The sequence below is a fragment of the Ovis canadensis genome, chromosome 9 (assembly GCF_042477335.2).
Source record: "Ovis canadensis isolate MfBH-ARS-UI-01 breed Bighorn chromosome 9, ARS-UI_OviCan_v2, whole genome shotgun sequence".
NCBI lineage: Eukaryota > Metazoa > Chordata > Mammalia > Artiodactyla > Bovidae > Ovis > Ovis canadensis.
Window position 1 is genome coordinate 72,842,183 of NC_091253.1, and position 19,775 is coordinate 72,861,957.

The following is a 19,775-nucleotide window of genomic DNA, read 5'->3' on the forward strand; positions in this document are numbered from 1 at the left end:
CTCTAGGAAGTAACCTAATTACAGAGTAAAAACAAAACAAACCTTTGAATTGAGCCTAACTCAGCAGAGTTAATTTAGATCAGAAAATCTAAAATTAAAATTAGAAAAACAAACAAACCTACTTTCTTTTTTTTGGAAAGCATTAAAAAAGAATATTGGCAGCTAAAGTCCATCTACCTTAGCAGTAGTAACTAGAGTAACTTTCTTTTTCCTTATTTTAAATTATGGACAGGTTAAATGCCTAGCCATATATTTTATCATTTTCATGCATATATTACTGAGGTTGTGGGAGATTATATTGTCCCACCTATACTTTAAAAAAAAAAATCTGATTGTTTTCCTGATCTGCTAATTCCTTGGGAACAGACTTCACATTACTAATTTAATGTAACTTATCATCTCAACAGAAAAGAATGTTTATCATTACCAATTAAATAGGCATATGCTAGACTTCATTAATACAACCCTGTTTTAATAATTTTGTCTAGAATATTTTAAAAGATATAAATTAAATATTTAAATATAACCAAATTATGAGACATTTTATCATTTCTCATTACCAAGAAAAGTATTACTTCCACAGAGCCATTTCCATCCTTACATTTGTGAAAAATTAATCATGAGACCAAGATCAAGGTTAGAGCTTGAGTTACTTGCTAAAGGCTCTAGGAAAGTTTTTGTCCCTAAGCTCATCTAATTGTTGGTAGAACTTACTTTCATGCAATGTAGTATGGAGGTCTCTGTTTCTTTGCTGTTAGTGGGGACAGTTTTTACTTCTAGATATTTTTAATGCTTTCCACATGGCCTCCTCCATCTTCAGGCTTGCAACAAAGAGTACCTGGCATAATTTGTTTCTCTGACTTCTTTTCTGCTATCCACTTCACCCTCTGATTTTTCTCTTTTGCTCTTAAGGGCTTATGTGATTACATTGGGCCCACCCAGATAATCAAAGAGAATCTATCTTAAGGTCAACTAATTAATAAACAGCTAAAATATCTGCATATGCCATTAAGTAAATTAACATACTCCTGGGCATGGTATTCATCTTTTTTTACAGTTCTGGGGATGAAAGCATGCACTCCTCTTGGTAGTAATGATTGTACCTACTTTAGATTTATTTGAACTTGTATAAAATTGAAAGTCAATCATTCAGTTTTCTGTAACTGGTAACTTGCTATGAGTGCATTAATATGTGTAACTTATTCGGATTAGTTTGGATCTGGTTATTCACACATACATATGTATACACAGTCATACATAAAATGCAACCAGTTTTGAAGAACATGTGGCTTTCGGTTCCCTGCTACCGAAGTGAGATTTCATTAAATAACACAAACTTTAAAGTTTGAAGGGGAATTGTTTGTTAAAAAAATGAATTCCTTATTTGGTAGGGAGGTTGACAGTTTTGTTAACATTTTGAATAGGTTATATCAATTAAATGATTTCTAAATCTCAGTTTTCCATGTAAAGTTTCTCAATAGTCTTCACTCCAGACACATTATGTATTTTATTTTTTAAGGTCTTTTTAAAAAAAATATTATGCAGTTATAATAAGGAGTTAAGCTCTTTGGTTTTTTATGAAAGGAATATTAGTTTTTCAATTAAAAAGCATATAGAAGACTAATTTTGATGAATGACATCAGCTCTTTTTTAGTTTCTGTGATTGAAGGAATTGCAAAATGAGATTTAGTCTCAATTTCAACATTTTGATGTGTACATTTTACTAATTATAACATTAAATAGTACACTTATGGTGTGTATACATATGGATACTTTATCATTGTTGTGGCTTAGTTGCTAAGTCATGTCTGACTCCTTGCAACTCCATGGACTGTAGCCTGCTAGGCTCCTCTGTTCATGAGATTTCCCAGGCAAGAATACCTTAGTGGCTTGTCATTTCCTTCTTCAGTGGATCTTCCTGACCCAGGGATAGAACTTGCATCTCCTGCATTGGTAGGCAGACTCTTTATGGCTGAGCCGCCAGGGAAGCACTACAGATACTTTATATAAACCAATTATTAGAGTTTTATGTTTTCAAAAACTCTTTAAATTTTTTTTTATATTACACATTATCTTTTTTTCTTTTTTATAATCTGAAATGTCAGCCAGTACCTTTCCCCTTAAAGATTTTCATGATGATGACTACGGAGATAAAATTTTGTTTATTAAATTTCCCAAGTTGATATGTGGACAATTTTTCATAGAAGCTAAGATACCAGGGGATGACATTCATATGACACATTATGTTTGAGAACTTCAAGCCAGATGATGCTTACTGAAATTTACAATTAATTCCAAGAGCAGGAGCCAAAGCTTATAAGATTTAGTCTGTTAAATTACCCTGTTCTTACAGAAGGTGTAACAAAGTGGAATGCAAAGCACCAAAAGAGACTCTTAAGAAAGAGCAGTAAAGATCTACTATTGCCTTGGCATATGGGTATACAGATTTATTCATTCATAGTATTTTTAGAATATTATCTAGAAGATACAGTATGAGTCTCAGGAATTGAATGTTTCACCATTTACTGTAACTTTCAGTTGAAGTGTCATGTTGCATTTAAAGACATTAATCAAAATAAAATTTATAAAGCAATTCTTCAGTGGAAGGAATATATATATATATATATATATATATATATATTTAAATTACATATACCATGCACATAGTTTGATGAAATTTACTATATCCAGAAGTTAGTCAATTATAAGTCCTAAAAAAACCCCAAAAAACCAAAAAAACCTCTACAGAAAAGACCTATTTTTATAAATCCCTAGCAATGGCACCCCACTCCAGTACTCTTGCCTGGAAAATCCCATGGACGGAGGAGCCTGGTGGGCTGCAGTCACCTGGGGTCGTTAAGAGTCAGACACGACTGAGCGACTTCACTTTCACTTTTCACTTTCATGCATTGGAGAAGGAAATGATAACCCACTCCAGTGTTCTTGCCTGGAGAATCCCAAGGATGGGGGAGCCTGGTGGGCTGCCGTCTATGGGGTCACACAGAGTCGGACACGACTGAAGTGAAATAGCAGTAGCAGTAGCAAACGATTTAAAGTAGACAGTAAAATAATTTGGAGCTGATAATTAGATAAAGTAACAACTTTCCTCAAGGAAAGTTACTTTCTCTAATTTTTAAGTTTACCATTATTCTTCATCTCATCATTCACAAGTAATTTAGAGATTTTTATCCAAAAATTATCTGTGGGTTAATTTAAAATTGCCATCCTTTTGCTTTGTGTAATCTATTAAAGAGCAATGTAGATACCTAGTGAAAGAAAGATCTTAACATGATTTTTACAAATAAAGAAACCCACTTGTTCACAGCATGTATTTGACTTAAAGGAAGTTCATATCACAGCAGGAAGAAAGTTTGAAATTAAAATCCCTATAAGACTGATAAAATGCAAAAATAGAAGTGAAACAGACATAAGCCACAAATAACAAATCAGTCTGAAAAACACTTTGGCCCTAAAAATAACTTTCAAAAATATATATATTATATATATATATGTATATGTATTCATACATATACATATATTTGTATATATGTTATATTGATTTATGTAGCCCTTGCTTTAATCTCAATGGGGCTGTAATTAAATTTGCTTTTATACTTATCTAATATATTCATTAAAGTAGTCTAAGCTTAATAAGATATGTGTGCTCAGTTGTGTCCTACCCTCTACGTTCCCATGGACTGTAGCCCATCAGGCTTCTCTATCCATGGGATTTCCCAAGCAAAAATACTGGGGCAGGTTGCCATTTCCTACTCCAGGATATTTTCCTGGCCCAGTGATGGAACTCATGTCTCCTGCATTGGCAGGTGGATTCTTTACCATTTGATCCAACTGGGAAGCCCTACATTCTAAAATTTAGTCGTTTATAGAAAACAAATGTTTCTTCTCTGGATGGCTGATCAGTTGGGCAGCTGTCCTGAACCTATCTTGAAGAAGGTCTTGTTGGAGAATTTCATAGGCCAGATGTGAAAATGGCCATACATATCCATTGAGAACTTCGTCGTGTAGTCACATATATCTGGAAAGAAGATAACAGTTCACTAGTTATATGCCCGAAGAATAAGAGAATGCAATATTTAAACAGAATTATATAGATTACAGAAAACAAAATCAAAATTATTTTCTGGTCATAAGTAAAGTGAAAGTGAAGTCGCTCAGTAGTGTCTGACTCTTTGTGACACCGTGGACTGTAGCCCACCAGGCTCCTCCGTCCATGGGATTCTCCAGGCAAGAATGTTGGAGTGGGTTGCCATTTCCTTCTCCAGGGGATCTTCCCAACCCAGGGATCGAACCTAGGTCTCCTGCATTGTAGGCAGATGCTTAACCTCTGAGCCACCACTATACATGAATTAATTTAGATTGATAGGGGGATGGTGGTAAGTAATAAAAGCAAAATTTATCCTTTCATGAAGCTTTGTTCTAACTTAATCAGCAAAGACTTACACCCATCTGTGGCATCATCAAGTTGACTGAGCTGACAGTATCTAAACTAAGTCGCTTGGGGTTTCTTAGCCTCTTCCACCGACTTTTTCAATAAGGGCCAGAATGAAATGCCATGAAATTGATACACTCAATGTTAGATCTTTTCAAAGTTTGCCTATTAGCAGTCTAGTAAAAAACTTGGGAATGTTTAAAGTTACAACTAAAACAAGTAGAAGGAAATATGTTATCGAGGGATTTGTTTCTGTTATCACAGCATCACTGAACAAATTAAAATGGAAAGCCAGAAAAATACTTTAAGACAGCTTCTAAATATGGCCTTTGATTAATATCTTTGAACCAGCTCAACAAATAATTGAATATCATGAGAGTGGGATTTAGAACAAAATTGTTTGGATTATCTGCTTTATTCAATATTCACATTAAAATGACTAAATACTAAATGAGGGGCAGGGGGGAAACACAATAACTTTTGTTGATTTCCAAGCAGTATTTTGGGCAGAGGTGAAAATTACACAGTAGAAGCATTCCATTATTTTAAATTACTACTCTCTTTAACTTTTCATGCAAATGGCAGTATGGCAACAATGAAGATATATATATATATATGACTTTCTAGGACTTGCTAGATGGCTCAGTGGTAAAGAATTAGCCTGCCAATGCAGGAGACTTAGGAGTTACAAGTTTGATCCCTGGGTCAGGAAGATCCCCTGGAGTAGAAAATGACAACCTGCTCCAATACTCTTGCCTGGAAAACTCCATGGCCAGTGGAGCCTGGTGCACTACAGTCCATAGGGTCACAAAGAGGTGGACACAACTGAGTATGCACACACACATATGATTTTCTAATGTTTTAAAAATTATTTATTGATATAAGTATAAACCTAATAAAATTTTGAGATGTTGAGATACTCTTGAATTATAAGAAAGTTGATTAAAATTTTAATTTTCATCATGTTATCAGGTCAAATGTGGCTGTGCAAAGTCTGCATGATCAACAGGTTGTTTAAATATTTTTGAAAACACATCAGGAATAGCTTGGGTTGGGTTCCCTCAGAAACCAACTTTTGAACAGGAATTCAAATGAAAGTAATTTGGTTTGGGGAAGAAGTAATCCAGAAACACTGGAAAGGAAGCTGAAGGAGTGAGAAACAGAAATAAAGCCACTTTTGCAGACCTCTAAGAAACAATGTAAATGATATTTCTGAGTTTTCTCAGCCATGATAGAAAGCTAGCATACTGGTTCATCAAGTCCAGGTCATCATGGGTGACCTTGTGGAGCTTTAACTTGCTCAGGCCACATGCTGCAACAAGCTTTCCAGGTGTTTCCAGTAAAATGTCTTTGATTTGCTGAGTGCCAAGTGCTGAAAGATTAGTACCAAGACCCTCATAACATCTGAAGTAGGATAAACTCAGATTATCAAAACTAAAACACAAGGAAACATAGTGACTACTTCTGGATTAATGTCAGATAAAATAATTTTTCTTGAGTAAAACATTGCTATTTTTCTCCATTTCTTTGGCCTTGAATTAAAACAAGTTCTCTTTTTAAAAATTGTAGACAATGTACCCTGTATTTTTCCATGGTGCTTAGATTTTTGAAAGTAGTAGAAACTGAGATGCAACCCTGAAATATTTTGAAACCAAAATCTCCTCCAAACTTGGAAAAAACAAGTAGCAGATCTAAGGAAAGAACCCAGAACTCCTGAAATCTAGCTTTATGCTTTTACCAAGAACATCATTTTTAATTTAAAATCAAATTTTATTAATCATAAAAATATTTACTTTGAATTTGTTTCAAAGTTTCAAAGGTGGAAACTATTATATTTGGAGATGTTTGCCTTCCCTATTAGCATCTCTTTTCTGTTATAGTTTAGACATCTTGATTTTTATTAAAGCATATTGCAAAGATGTGAAACATTTTTATTTGTGAATTTTTAAAAGGTCTAAAGTTAATCTATAGATCACTTTGTGAGGAACTCATAAATAGACATCTTATTTTTTGCTTTTGTTTGGCTACTAGGCATTTTTAATTGAACATAAATATACATATAAAGGATGACATCAGTGGTGTTTATAATGATTTACTTTAAAAACCAAAAAAGTTGAATTTATTAAGTGGCAGTTTAGTGAATTAATAGTGTATTTGGAATAAAGTGCAAAATTCTCAGTAAATCTATAAAATCTTCTCAGTAAATTTATGTTGATATAAGTATTCTTTAATCTTTAAAGTACAATAGAAATATGCATATAAGGTATACTATTAATTTTAAAAGCAAAATAGGAAATATAAATAATTTATATTTAGTTATATTTTACATGCCTACTACTACTACTACTAAGTTGCTTCAGTCGTGTCCAACTCTGTGCGACCCCATAGATGGCAGCCCACCAGGCTCCCCCATCCCTGGGATTCTCCAGGCAAGAATACTGGAGTGGGTTGCCATTTCCTTCTCCAATGCATGAAAGTGAAAAGTGAAAGTGAAGTCGCTCAGTCGTGTCTGACTCTTAGCGACCCCATGGACTGTAGCCCACCAGGCTCCTCCATCCATGAGATTTTCCAGGCAAGAGTACTGGAGTGGGGTGCCATTGCTATACACTCACACTTAATACAAGATTGGAAAGAAATATACCAAAATATTGGCAGCCTTAGCATTCAAAATGGTGCAATTATATGGTTCATGTTTTATTTTTATAAATTTGTATTATTCAAAATTCACAAAAGAGCTTGTATTATTACTTAAATATAAAAATAAACATTTCATAAATTACTTGAGTATACTTTAATGATATGTTCATTATAGGCTTATACATAGCACATGGAAGTGAAAATAGATGCAGCTTTTTGGCGGGTAGTTTGGCAGAATGTATTGGTGGCTCAGTGGTAAAGAGTCTGCCTACCAATGCAGGAGATGTAGTTTTGATCCTTGAGTTGGTAAGATCCCCTGGAGAACGGCATGGCGACCCACTCAGTATTCTTGCCTGGGGAAATCCACTGGACAGAGGAGCCTGGCAGGCTGTACTCCATGGAGTACAGAAAAATTAAAGAATTGAACATGACTTAGTGACCAAACAACAATGAAAAATGTTTTATTTATTGAGTTTTTGTTTTGCATATGTGTATACTCAACAGTTCCACTAATAAAAAGCCTTTGAAATGCAGTGAGAGGGAGCATTTGTACATTACAGTGTAAATGGAATATGGATCCAACTTTCTGGCAGTAATAAGTTGCAAGATCTCAGAGAGGCACGTGTAGGTAGAAGGATCCATAGAAAAATTCAGAGAATTTTGTATTTCAAGCATTGAGGCCAATCACATTAGAATGTAAAGTATATTGATTAAGTCAGTAAAAGTATAGTCAAAAGGTGAATTGGAGGGGCAAATTTCAAGCACTTTTCAATGACTTTGCATGTGCAAAAGCCTAGAACTGGGTCAGCAAGTTGGTAAACTATAGAGTTTATCAAGTGAGGGATTTAAGTTAGGCTCTGTTTCTTTTTTTTCTTTTTTTTTTTTTTTTGGTGGATTTGTTTAGTTTTTCCATTTGTGGTTTTTTTTTTGTTTGTTTTGTTTTTTTTTGCGTGGTCTCAGTCAATTCAGCTAAAAGTTGAGTGAATGATGTAAAAAAAAGTTAGGATTATCTTTGCTACCTAGGAAACTCAGCTTAAGATCTAATATTGATAATCTACTATACACTACACTACATATTTGCAATTTAGAGTTTAAAAAATCTGAAAAGTAAGCAACATTATAATATTACCATTTTACAAGTGAAGAAGAAATGAAAATCAGGAAGTAATCTTGCCCATTCAAAAGTCAGTAATATAAAATTGTATCAGTACTAATGTATATATACTGTACTGTACTGTATTAGTACAAGCACACACTCATACACACACACTTAAGTTAAAATTTGAGCTGATATTGGGGTGAATGCTTTACTTAAACACCCTGCATTTTTTCCAGAAATGAAATATTATGTGTTTATTTAGCAGTAAGTGTCAGCAGCTGGTGTAATTAGTATAACCATATGAGTTATTTTCATTTGTTGCTTCTTCTATATCCATTCACTTCTTTGGCTTTAGAAATCCAGGGAGGAGGGGGAATCATGGAATATATTGCAAAATTAAAAGTTTAGCTATAAATAATCATTGAATCTTATTCATGTTATAAAGTCTACTCATTTCTTAATCTCTTCAACATAAGAAAATTGATGGCAAGCTGCAAATTGGTTGAAAAATCTTTTTGTGTATATTTTTAACAAATAATTTGTATCCAAAATAGATAAAATCTCCTACAAGTCAATAATAACAAAATAACTTTTTAGTGAAAAAAAATCCATGATGGACTAAATAGGATTGAATTTAACTTTAAGCCAGAAATAACTTGAATATCAAACTAAGTACATGAAAGATCTGTTTTCAGACATTGGATAAAAGGTAGCACAGGCTATGAACCCTAAAAAAATGAGAACAAAATGAACCCTATGATCCTGCTGGCTTTGCCTAGAAAGAATGTCTGGACTCCAGGTGCAGGAAAAGGCAGCTTAAAGACAACAGTTGACCCTGTGATGTGAGCACTGAGACTGAATTTTCCAAAGGCTGAGCTGGCTTAAGTTGGCAGAGTAACATTCATCTACATGAACAAGATGCTAATTTTTAAAATAATATTTTGTATAATTTTAGGCAACACATTTAGACAAAGAAACTATTTCACCATCAAAATATTTCAAGCAAATGTTTTGCATGAATCAGTTTAGTAGATCAAAGCTGACAATTTAGAATGTCAGAATATGTAATTCAGATCAGTTCTCTCATTGGAGACAACTAAAAAATTCATAAAAATATTTATGAAAAATTTCTTGAAAACATTTGAAAGCTAAAAATAAGACTCCATAGGTCTGAGATAAAACCAAAATGCACATGTAAAAGTTTGGTCTTGGAAGTTAGTTTCTGCCAGTTCTGAATAATGGCCCTGAAGTATAAGCACTAATGTTTATAAACTTGTAGGAGAGAGAAAAAAATTGGAGTCCAGGGTACACTGGGAGTGAAGGCTACAAGGATTTGCCCTCCGAGTAAAACAGGCAAGAAGTCAACATACTCCCCTGTGAACTGCTAATCAGCTTCAAGCTGTTTCAGAGCCCTCCCTCCCCAAATTTTATACTACTATAATTGAATTTAAATGATGATAGAGTGTAAATTTCCCATGCATCTGGCAGAAGCAAACATCTTGAGAAAAATAACATTATTCTTGGTTTAAAATTATTCCTATAAATATCTTTTAAATCAAAGTTCATAATTGAAGATAATCAGCCCCACAAGGAGATAAGACAATAAGAGTTGAAAACATCCAGAAACAACAAACAACAGAAACAGATGCCTAGAACCACAGACAGTGGAATTATCAGAGACAGATGGTGAAATTGATGCTTAACATGTTCAAAAAGATAAAATCAAGCTTGAAAATTTTGGCTGAGAATGGAAAAGAATGAGTGATGATGAGAAAATTATTTACATATAAATGAAATTCTAGATCTAGGAAATATGGTAATCATATTATTTCAAAATATGTGTTGAAAGCAAACCAGACACCACTAAAGAGAGAATTAGTAAATTAGCTGCCAAAATATTCATACAAAAGTATGGAAAAACTAAAGAATTAAAATAGGTAGCAGACAGTAAAAGATCCTGATGCTGGGAAAGATTGAGGACATGAGGAGAAGGGGACAACAGAGGATGAGATGGTTGGATGACATCATCATCTCAATGGACCTGAGTTTGACCAAACTCCAGGAGATGGTGAAGGACAGGGAAGCCTGGTGTGCTGTAGACCATGGAGCTGCAAAGATTTGGACACAACAGAGTGACTGAACAACACCAAAAAATATAGAGAATATTGTGAAAGTATATATTAGATTGTATTCTTTCTACAGTTCATCTACAGGTTTCATTTTGAATAGATTTTCACTCAATGTAAACTTGGTTAAGTAACTGACTTTGGACAATAGAGGGCTGTCAGCATGAAAAGTTCTCACTTCTGGCAGAATCTTTAAGAGGCAGGACATGGTTGTACAATTTTTCCCTCTGAAACAATATAAGTATTCTCTGGTAATAGGAGCTACTTCATAGTCTGGATACCAGAACGAAGATACATGGAGCAGTGCCATAGCTAAAGGCTGATATTAACAGGAAAAAATAAATAAATAAATAACTGAGATTTTGGGTGTTTTAAATATGCTATAGCCTAACAAAAGTTGATATAAACAAGGTCTATAAGGTTGAATTCAAGAAGCTAAAAAACAAGAAAAACATTAGCAAAAACAATAAAGATATTAAATACAAAGAATCAGAACTTTCCAAAATTGCTGAAACAACAGCAACATCTTAATTCATTCTAGCAGAACCAAATAAACATAAATGAAAAGAACACTCCTAAATACAATATAGTGAATCCAATTAAAGGAAAAAAAAAACCAACAAACCAACAAACAACCAAGAGCAAATCTACATAGTAACCACAGTGGGGACAAAAGAGATTACCCTAAAGGAACAAAAAGTGAACTGAGCCTGGGGGTTAACTTCTCAACAGAAAATTGGAAGATAGTTAATGAAATGATGTCATAGAAATATTTAAAAAGGCAGCTCCCATTGTAGAATTCATATCCATTAAAAGTATTGTTCAAGAATAAAATCAAGACTAAGCTAATTCACCACTAGCAGACCCCTACAAGAAGAATTTCTAAAATAATTGTCCTTTGGGCTTATGCCAGATGGAAGTTAAGAGACACAGGAGGAGATGAGGAATAAAAACAATAGAAATTTCTTGAATTTAAAGTTAATCACTGGTTTATGGAGAAAACATTTCCTGAACTCAGAGCTTCTTGAAAAGTAGAAGAAATGAGGAATGTGTGCAATGTGGAAAATAAATGTAACAATTGAAATATTTTAAACACTAAAACCAGCCTATGATTCTTTTATGACATATATAAATGTATTAAGCTATGGAAATTGAAATATATAATTTTTATTTTGAGATACCTATAGATTCATGAAAGTGCAGTGGAAGTGTTAGTCGCTCAGTCATGTCTGACTCTTTGTGATCCCATGGGCTGTAGCCTGCCAAACTATGGAATTCTTCGGGCAAGAATACTGGACAGGATAGGCATTCCATTCTCCAGGGAATCTTCCTGGCCCAGGGCTCAATCCAGGTCTGCCTACATTGCAAGAAAGTTCTTTACTATCTGAGTCACCAAGGAAGCTCTGGGGTAGGTTCATACACAACTGCAAAAATTAATACAAAAGGATTTTATATTTCCTTCATCCAGTTTCTCCCAATGGCATCATCTTGTCTATTTGTTCATACTGTTCATGGGGTTCTCAAGGCAAGAATACTGAAGAGCTTTGCCATTCCCTTCTCCAGTTGGGACACATTCTGTCAGACCTCTCCACCATGACCTGTCCATCACAGTATGAAAAGGCACAAAGATAGGACACTGAAAAATGAACTCCCCAGGTCGGTAGGTACCCAATATGCTACTGGAGATCAGTGGAGAAATAACTCCAGAAAGAATGAAGGGATGGAGCCAAAGCAAGAGCAACACCCAATTGTTGGTATGACTGGTGGTAGAAGCAAGGTTCAATGTTGTAAAGAGCAATATTGCATAGGAACCTGGAATGTTAGGTCCATGAATCAAGGCAAACTGGAAGTGGTCAAACAGGAGATGGCAAGAGTAAACATCAACATTCAAAGAATCAGTGAACTAAGATGGACTGGAATGGGTGAATTTGACTCACATGACTACTATATCTACTACTGTGGGCAGGAATCCCTTAGGAGAAATGGAGTAGCCATCATAGTCAACAAGAGTCTGAAATGCAGTACTTGGATGCAATCTCAAAAATGATAGAATGACCTCTGTTCATTTCCAAGGCAAACCATTTAATATCACAGTAATCCAAGTCTATGTCCCAACCAGTAACACTGAAGAAGCTGAAGCTGAACAGTTCTATGAAGACCTACAAGACCTTTTAGAACTAACACCCAAAAAAGATGTCCTTTTCATTATAGGGGACTGGAATGCAAAAGTAGGAAGTCAAGAAATATCTGGAGTAACAGGCAAATTTGTCCTTGGAGTACAGAATGAAGCAGATTAAAAGGTAATGGAGTTTTGCCAAGAGAACACACTGGTCATAGCAAATACCCTCTTCCAACAAAACAAGAGGTGACTCTACACATGGACATCAGGTCAACACTGAAATCAGACTGATTATATTCTTTGAGGCCAAAGACGGAGAAGCTCTATACAGTCAGCAAAAACAAGACTGTGAGCTGACTGTGGTTCAGATCATGAACTCCTTATTGCCAAATTCAGACTTAAATGGAAGAAAGTGGAGAAAACCACTAGACCATTCAGGTATGACCTAAATAAAATCTCTTATGACTATACAGTGGAAGTGAGAAATAAATTTAATGGACTAGATCTGATAGAGTTTCTGATGAACTATGGACAGAGGTTCATGACATTGTATAGGAGACAGGAATCAAGACCTTCCCCAAGGAAAAGAAATGCAAAAGAGCAAGATGGTTGTCTAAGGAGGCCTTACAAATAGCTGTGAAAAGAAGGGAAGTGAAAAGCAAAGGAGAAAAGGAAAGATATAATCATCTGAATGCAGAGTTCCAAAGAACAGCAAGAAGAGATAAGAAAGCCTTCTTCAGCAATCAATGCAAAGAAATAGAGGAAAAGAACATAATGGGAAAGACTAGAGATCTCTTCAAGAAAATTAGAAATGCCAAGGGAACATTTCACGCAAAGATAGGCTTGATAAAGGACAGAAATAGTATGGACCTAACAGAAGCAGAAGCTATTAGGAAGAGGTGGCAAGAATATACAGAAGAACTGTACAAAAAAATCTTCATGACCCAGATAATCATGATGGTGTGATCACTCACCTAAAGCCAGACATTCTTGCATGTGAAGTCCAGTGGGCCTTAGGAAACATTACTATGAACAAAGCTACTGGAGGTGATGGAATTCCAGTGGAGCTGTTTCAAATCCTGAAAGATGATGCTGTGAAGTGTTGCACTCAATATGCCAGCAAATTTGGAAAACTCAGCAGTGGCCACAGGACAGGAAAAGGTCAGTTTTCCTTCCAATCCCAAAGAAAGGCAATGCCAAAGAATGCTCAAACTACTGCACAATTTCACTCATCTCACATGCTGGTAAAGTAATGCTTAAATTTCTCCAAGCCAGGCTTCAGCAGTATGTGAACCAGTAACATCCTGATGTTCAAGCTGGTTTTAGAAAAGGCAGAGGGACCAGAGATCAAAGTGCCAACATCTGATGGATCATCAAAAAAGCAAGAGAGTTCCAGAAAAACATCTATTTCTGCTTTATTGACTATGCCAATGCCTTTGACTGTGTGGATCACAAGAAACTGGAAAATTCTGAAAGAGATCAGATTACCAGACCACCTGCCCTGCTTCTTGAGAAACCTATATGCAGGTCAGGAAACAACTGTTAGAACTGGACATGGAACAACAGACTGGTTCCAAATAGGAAAAGGAGTACCTCAAGGTTGTATATTGTCACCCTGCTTATTTAACTTATATGCAGAGTACACCATGAGAAATGCTGGATTGGAGGAAGCACAAGCTGGAATCAAGATTGTCAGCAGAAATATCAATAAACTCAGATATGCAGATACACCACCCTTGTGACAGAAAGTGAAGAACTAAAGAGCCTCTTGATGAAAGTGAAAGAGGAGAGTGAAAAAGTTGGCTTAAAGCTCAACATTCAGAAAACGAAGATCATGGCATCCGGTCCCATCACTTCACGGCAAATAGATGGGAAACAGTGGCTGACTTTATTTTTCTGTCTCCAAAATGACTGGAGATGGTGATTGGAGCCATGAAATTAAAAGATGCTTACTCCTTGGAAGGACAGTTATGACCAAACTAGACAGCATATTAAAAAGCAGAGACATTACTTTGTCAACAAAGGTCCATCTAGTCAAGGCTATGGTTTTTCCAGCGGTCATGTATGATTGTGAGAGTTGGACTATAAGAAGAATTTTTGCTTTTAAACTGTGGTGTTGGAGAAGACTCTTGAGAGTCCCTTGGACTGCAAGAAGATCCAGTCAGTCCATCCTAAAGGAGATCAGTCCTGGGTGTTCATTGGTAGGACTGATGTTGAAGCTGAAACTCCAATGCTTTGGCCACCTGATGCAGAGAGCTGACTCATTTGAAAAGTTCCTGATGCTGGGAAAGATTGAGGGCAGGAGGAGAAGGGGATGACAGAGGATGAGATGGTTGAATGGCATTACCGACTCAATGGACATGAGTTTGGGTGGACTCCGGGAGTTGGTGATGGACAGGGAGGCCTGGCGTGCTGTGGTTCATGGGGTAGCAAAGAATCAGATGCAACTGAACTGAGCTGAATGAGATGTATTTATCACTACAGCACCATACACAGTGATTTCACTGTCCTCAAAACACTCTGTGATCTGTGTATCCGATCCTCTCTGTCCTACAACCCTTTACAACTACTAACCTTTTGTCTGTCTCCATAGTTTGCTTTTTCCAGAAGGGTTATAGTTGTAATCATACAGTTTGTAGTATTTTCAGGTCGGCTTCTTTCACTTAGTAATATACATTTAAATTTCCTCCTTTTCTTTTCATAACTTGACAGCTCATTTCTTTTTAGTGCTGAATAATATTTAATGAACAGGATAGAATTCCACTTTATCACATGTGCCATAGTATCCACTCACCTGCTGAAAAGCACGTTCCAAGTTTTGACTATTATAAATAAAGTTGCTGTAACTATTTGTGTTAGGTTTTTGAGTGGTCATATGTTTTCAGTTCCTTTGGGTAAATCTCAAGAAGCACAATTTCTAGATACTATGGTAAAAGCATGTTTCGTACGAAACGGTCCAACCATATTTCAATACGTCTGTGCCATTCTGTATACCTGCCAGCCATGGATAAGTGTTCCATACCTCTGCACATATTTGGTTTTGTCAGAGTTCTGGATTTTTATCTTTTTAATAGGTGTGTAATAGTATCTCATTGTTTCAATTTGCAATTCCCTAATGACACAAGAGTTTACTATCTTTCTATATGTTACTTGCCGTTTCTGTATCTCTAACAAGGTCTTTGTTTAGATCTTATGCTCACTTGTTAATGAGGTTGTTTTCTCTTTATTGAGCTTTAAGAGTTCTTTGCATATTTGGAAACTACTCCTTTATCAGATGTGTCTTTTGCAAATGTTTTCCACCAAATAACTTATCTTTATTCCTTATTTTATCATACTTTCCTGGTGAGTTTTCTGAAGTTTTTCACTCTATTGTAATTCTCAAGTCCCACTGATTACCAAGAAACTGTACCATTCCCCCCAAAATCTCCCATACCATTTTTTCAGTATTAAATTAATTCATGTATTCCTGCCTATTTTATAAATTTGGTAGTCATTTGTTCTATGAACATTTGTAGATATATGGATCCCAAATTTGTGGGAGGCATCATCATAGGAGCTAGACATGTTAAAATGAAAATGTAGAATATTGGCTTCTAACTTCCCATGGAATCCATCCTCTTTTCTTTTAAGAAGATACGTTCCACTTAGTTGATCTCATTTGCACTTTTGACTTTAAATATTACACAAATGCTAATGACTCCTATCATCTGTATCTCTATTTCCTTACTGAACTTCTTCACTGGTTTTTCCAATTGATGGAATTATTACCCACAACATATTTCATGCTAACCTTATTGTTAATTCTTTCCTTTGATCTTTCTGGCAGCATAATATTGAATCAGTGAGTTTCATAGTTACATTTTGAATCTGTCCCTTTTCTTTATATCACCGTTTGTTTTCTTTATCTGTTATCTGCTAAGTTTTGAAGAGTAGCCTCTTGTCTGATTTCCTGCCCCTTTAGTTGAAACCAAACCTTATATAACACTTTTGTATAAATTTTTAATTACTTGTTTAAAACATAAATTTAAACTTATTCTGAGATATGTGTGTATGATAATGCATAAATACATATATTTAAATATTTATAATTTCTTAATGTTTAAATTTAAGAGGGGAAATGAATAATTATAGGTTCTGAAACTGCTAAATTACAACTGCACAACTGCTTGCAGATATTTTGAAAGTTTACAAGTCATCACATTCTGTTTGAGATGATTTTATGAGTGAGAAGTGAACAGCCTGCTCTGAACACTCTTTACCCTTCCTTATTAATGGCTTTCTATTTTATTCTTCAGCAAGAATGTATTTCACTTTGACACCTGTAATATGTTCATGTATTAGCTGTGACTCTCAACTTTTGCTGTGAAAAACATAAATCACCAAAGGAAGCGTGCATAAACAAAGGGCTGCAGGCCATAACATTGTCACTCTCCTCCTCTGTCTTAATTAAGAGAGAATGCTCATCTTTTTCCCTGTGCGCTTTGTGAATGTTGACAAATGACACACTGCAGAATTAACTTCTTGAATACAAAAATAATGTCCATATGTTACTTTTATTTGAATTATTTATGCTAATATTGATTTCATATAAGTGATATTCCATGAAAAATATTTTTTAATATCTTTGCATTTCTCTTCCTTATGCTTTTCCCCTCCTCTCATAATGTTCAGATAATTTTAGGAGAAGAAAATGAAGAGACTTTTTTAATGCTAAGGAAGCATATCTGAATGTTAATAGATATCACCTTGAGAAATTCCAGGTGGTCTTTATTTAAAAAATAATTTCCAAGGTGAAATGACTTTGTGAAAAAGTATTCACATAGGTAACTGAAAATAGAAAACTGTGGATAATAAATAAGTAAATAAAGAAAAATAGTATTTTAGTGTCTGAGTAATAAGATGCCACTGAATTTCTACTTAAAAGATCTGGATTCAAATTCAACCTGTACTACAAACTGTAAAAGTCTGCATGGGAAAATCATATCATGTAAGTCATTTGACCCAATTTTTCTATAATGTGGGCCATTACATAGCTTAAATCTGATTATATTTCAATCTTGTGATCTATAACTCTAAAGTAGTACTGATAGCTTTTTAAGTATTCTTAGTATATATTAGCAGAGCAGGCTATGGCACCCCACTCCAGTACTCTTGCCTAGAAAATCCCATGGACAGAGGAGCCTGGTAGGCTGCAGTCCATGGGGTCGTGAAGAGTCAGACATGACTGAGCGACTTCACTTTCACTTTTCACTTTCATGCGTTGGAGAAGGAAATGGCAACCCACTCCAGTGTTCTTGCCTGGAGAATCCCAGGGATGGGGGAGCCTGGTGGGCTGCCGTCTATGGGGTCGCACAGAGTCAGACACGACTGAAGCGACTTAGCAGCAGCAGCAGTATATATTAGTCATTGGATATATACTATATCATTTCAAACTTAAAATGACTCTATAGGTAAGGCATTATTTGATTTAAATTTAAAACAAAGAAATTGTAGTTGAAAGGAATAAGTAAAGTGCCCCAAATCACGTCAGGAAGTATCATCTGAATCCAAGAGTTCTTGTTCTTTACTTTAGGGAATAAAAATGGTTTTACATTTTAATCGAATCGCCAGTCTATGTCCAGTCTATGTCCGACGCAGGATACAGCATGCTTGGGGCTGGTGCACGGGGATGACCCAGAGAGATGTTATGGGGAGGGAGGTGGGAGGGGGGTTCATGTTTGGGAACGCATGTACACCTGTGGTGGATTCATGTCAATGTATGGCAAAACCAATACAGTATTGCAAAGTAAAATAAAGTAAAAATAAAAATTAAAAAAAAAACAACAACAAAATTTTAAACTTGACAGTTTTTAAATTGATTTAATTATTAGAAGATTTTTTAAGTATGTTTGGAACAACTTGAGTGTATAGATCTACTTTCTCAGCTATACGTCTATCTAAATATAGATCAAGTATTTCCAATGAAATTTAGCTTCAAAGATTAGTTGCACTGAAGTGTAATATACACAACAGATTGCCAAGAAAAAAATGTTAAATATACCATTGCTAATTTTGTGTGTTGATATACATGTTGAAATGATGTTATTTTGGATGTGTATATGTGCTCAGGCACTCAGTCATATCCAACTCTTTGCAACCCCATGGACTGTAGCCTGCTAGGCTCCTCTGTCCATGGAATTTTCCAGGTAAGAATATTGGAGTGGGTTGCATTTCCTTCTCCAGTTGACCTTCCCAACCCAGGGATCAAACTCACGACTCCTGCATTGGGAGGTAGATTCTTTACCATCACACCACCTGAGAAGCCCATTATTTTGGATATATAAGGTTAAATAAAATATGTTTTAATTGAAAAAAAATGTATAGATTGCAGCGATTAGGAACCCTCTTCCTCTGCTTTTCTTTGCAATTAATAAAATCTCAACTAAAATTAGCTATAGCACTAAAGAGACTTTATTGGTTCATATAGCTGAACAAAGAGGTAAGTTGTTTTACATATGGCTCAATGCAGGATATAAACTACATTCCCCCAAACAACTTTCTCTGCCTATATTTCTTGCAATTCTTTTTCACAATTAATTCTTCTTCTTCTTTTTTTAATCTGAAATTTGAATCCACAGGCAAAGAGTAAATTTCCTAAGGACATTCCTGATATTCATTAGGTCACAAGCTATGGCTGAATCAAACAATGTAGACCTAAGAATGGAATGACTGACAGCCTTAGGCCAGATTATGTGTTCTACATCTGTGCAGGCCTGATAGTGGGTTCCAACCCCTCCTCATAAGAAAATCGGGTTTGTTAGATAGAATTGATTTTAGAAAGCAGACAAAATTCCTTTTAAGTGAGCTTTTTAATTATTGTCCATCTGAATTATGTTCCCCTTCCTACTTAACAGAACTCACATATTCCAGAGGAGAAATTTTATTATTTTTATCACAGTAGAGGTTTAACTCTTCTATTATACATTAAAGCATGCATTATTATCTGTGTATATGTTTTAGTTTGTATTCTAGGAGAATGGAAATATTGAACTATTAACATGTTATATCTTCTTTAGTAGCTAAGATAGAACCTCACACACATCAACAGTTTATTAAATGAATTCTTAATAAATATGTACATAACTGAAAGAGACCTTTAAAATAATCTATTTTCCATTGTAGACTCCATCAAATGTACATTTTATACAAAGTCATAAAATTATTTTGAAATTGCCTGTTGCCAATACCTAGATTACCAATTCTATCTGGAAAGCAGATGATTCTAGATTTCACTTAAAGTGAGTAATTTTGGGAGGCATGGGCTCCTTATTAATTCACTATACCGAAATGATTTTCTACTGTCTG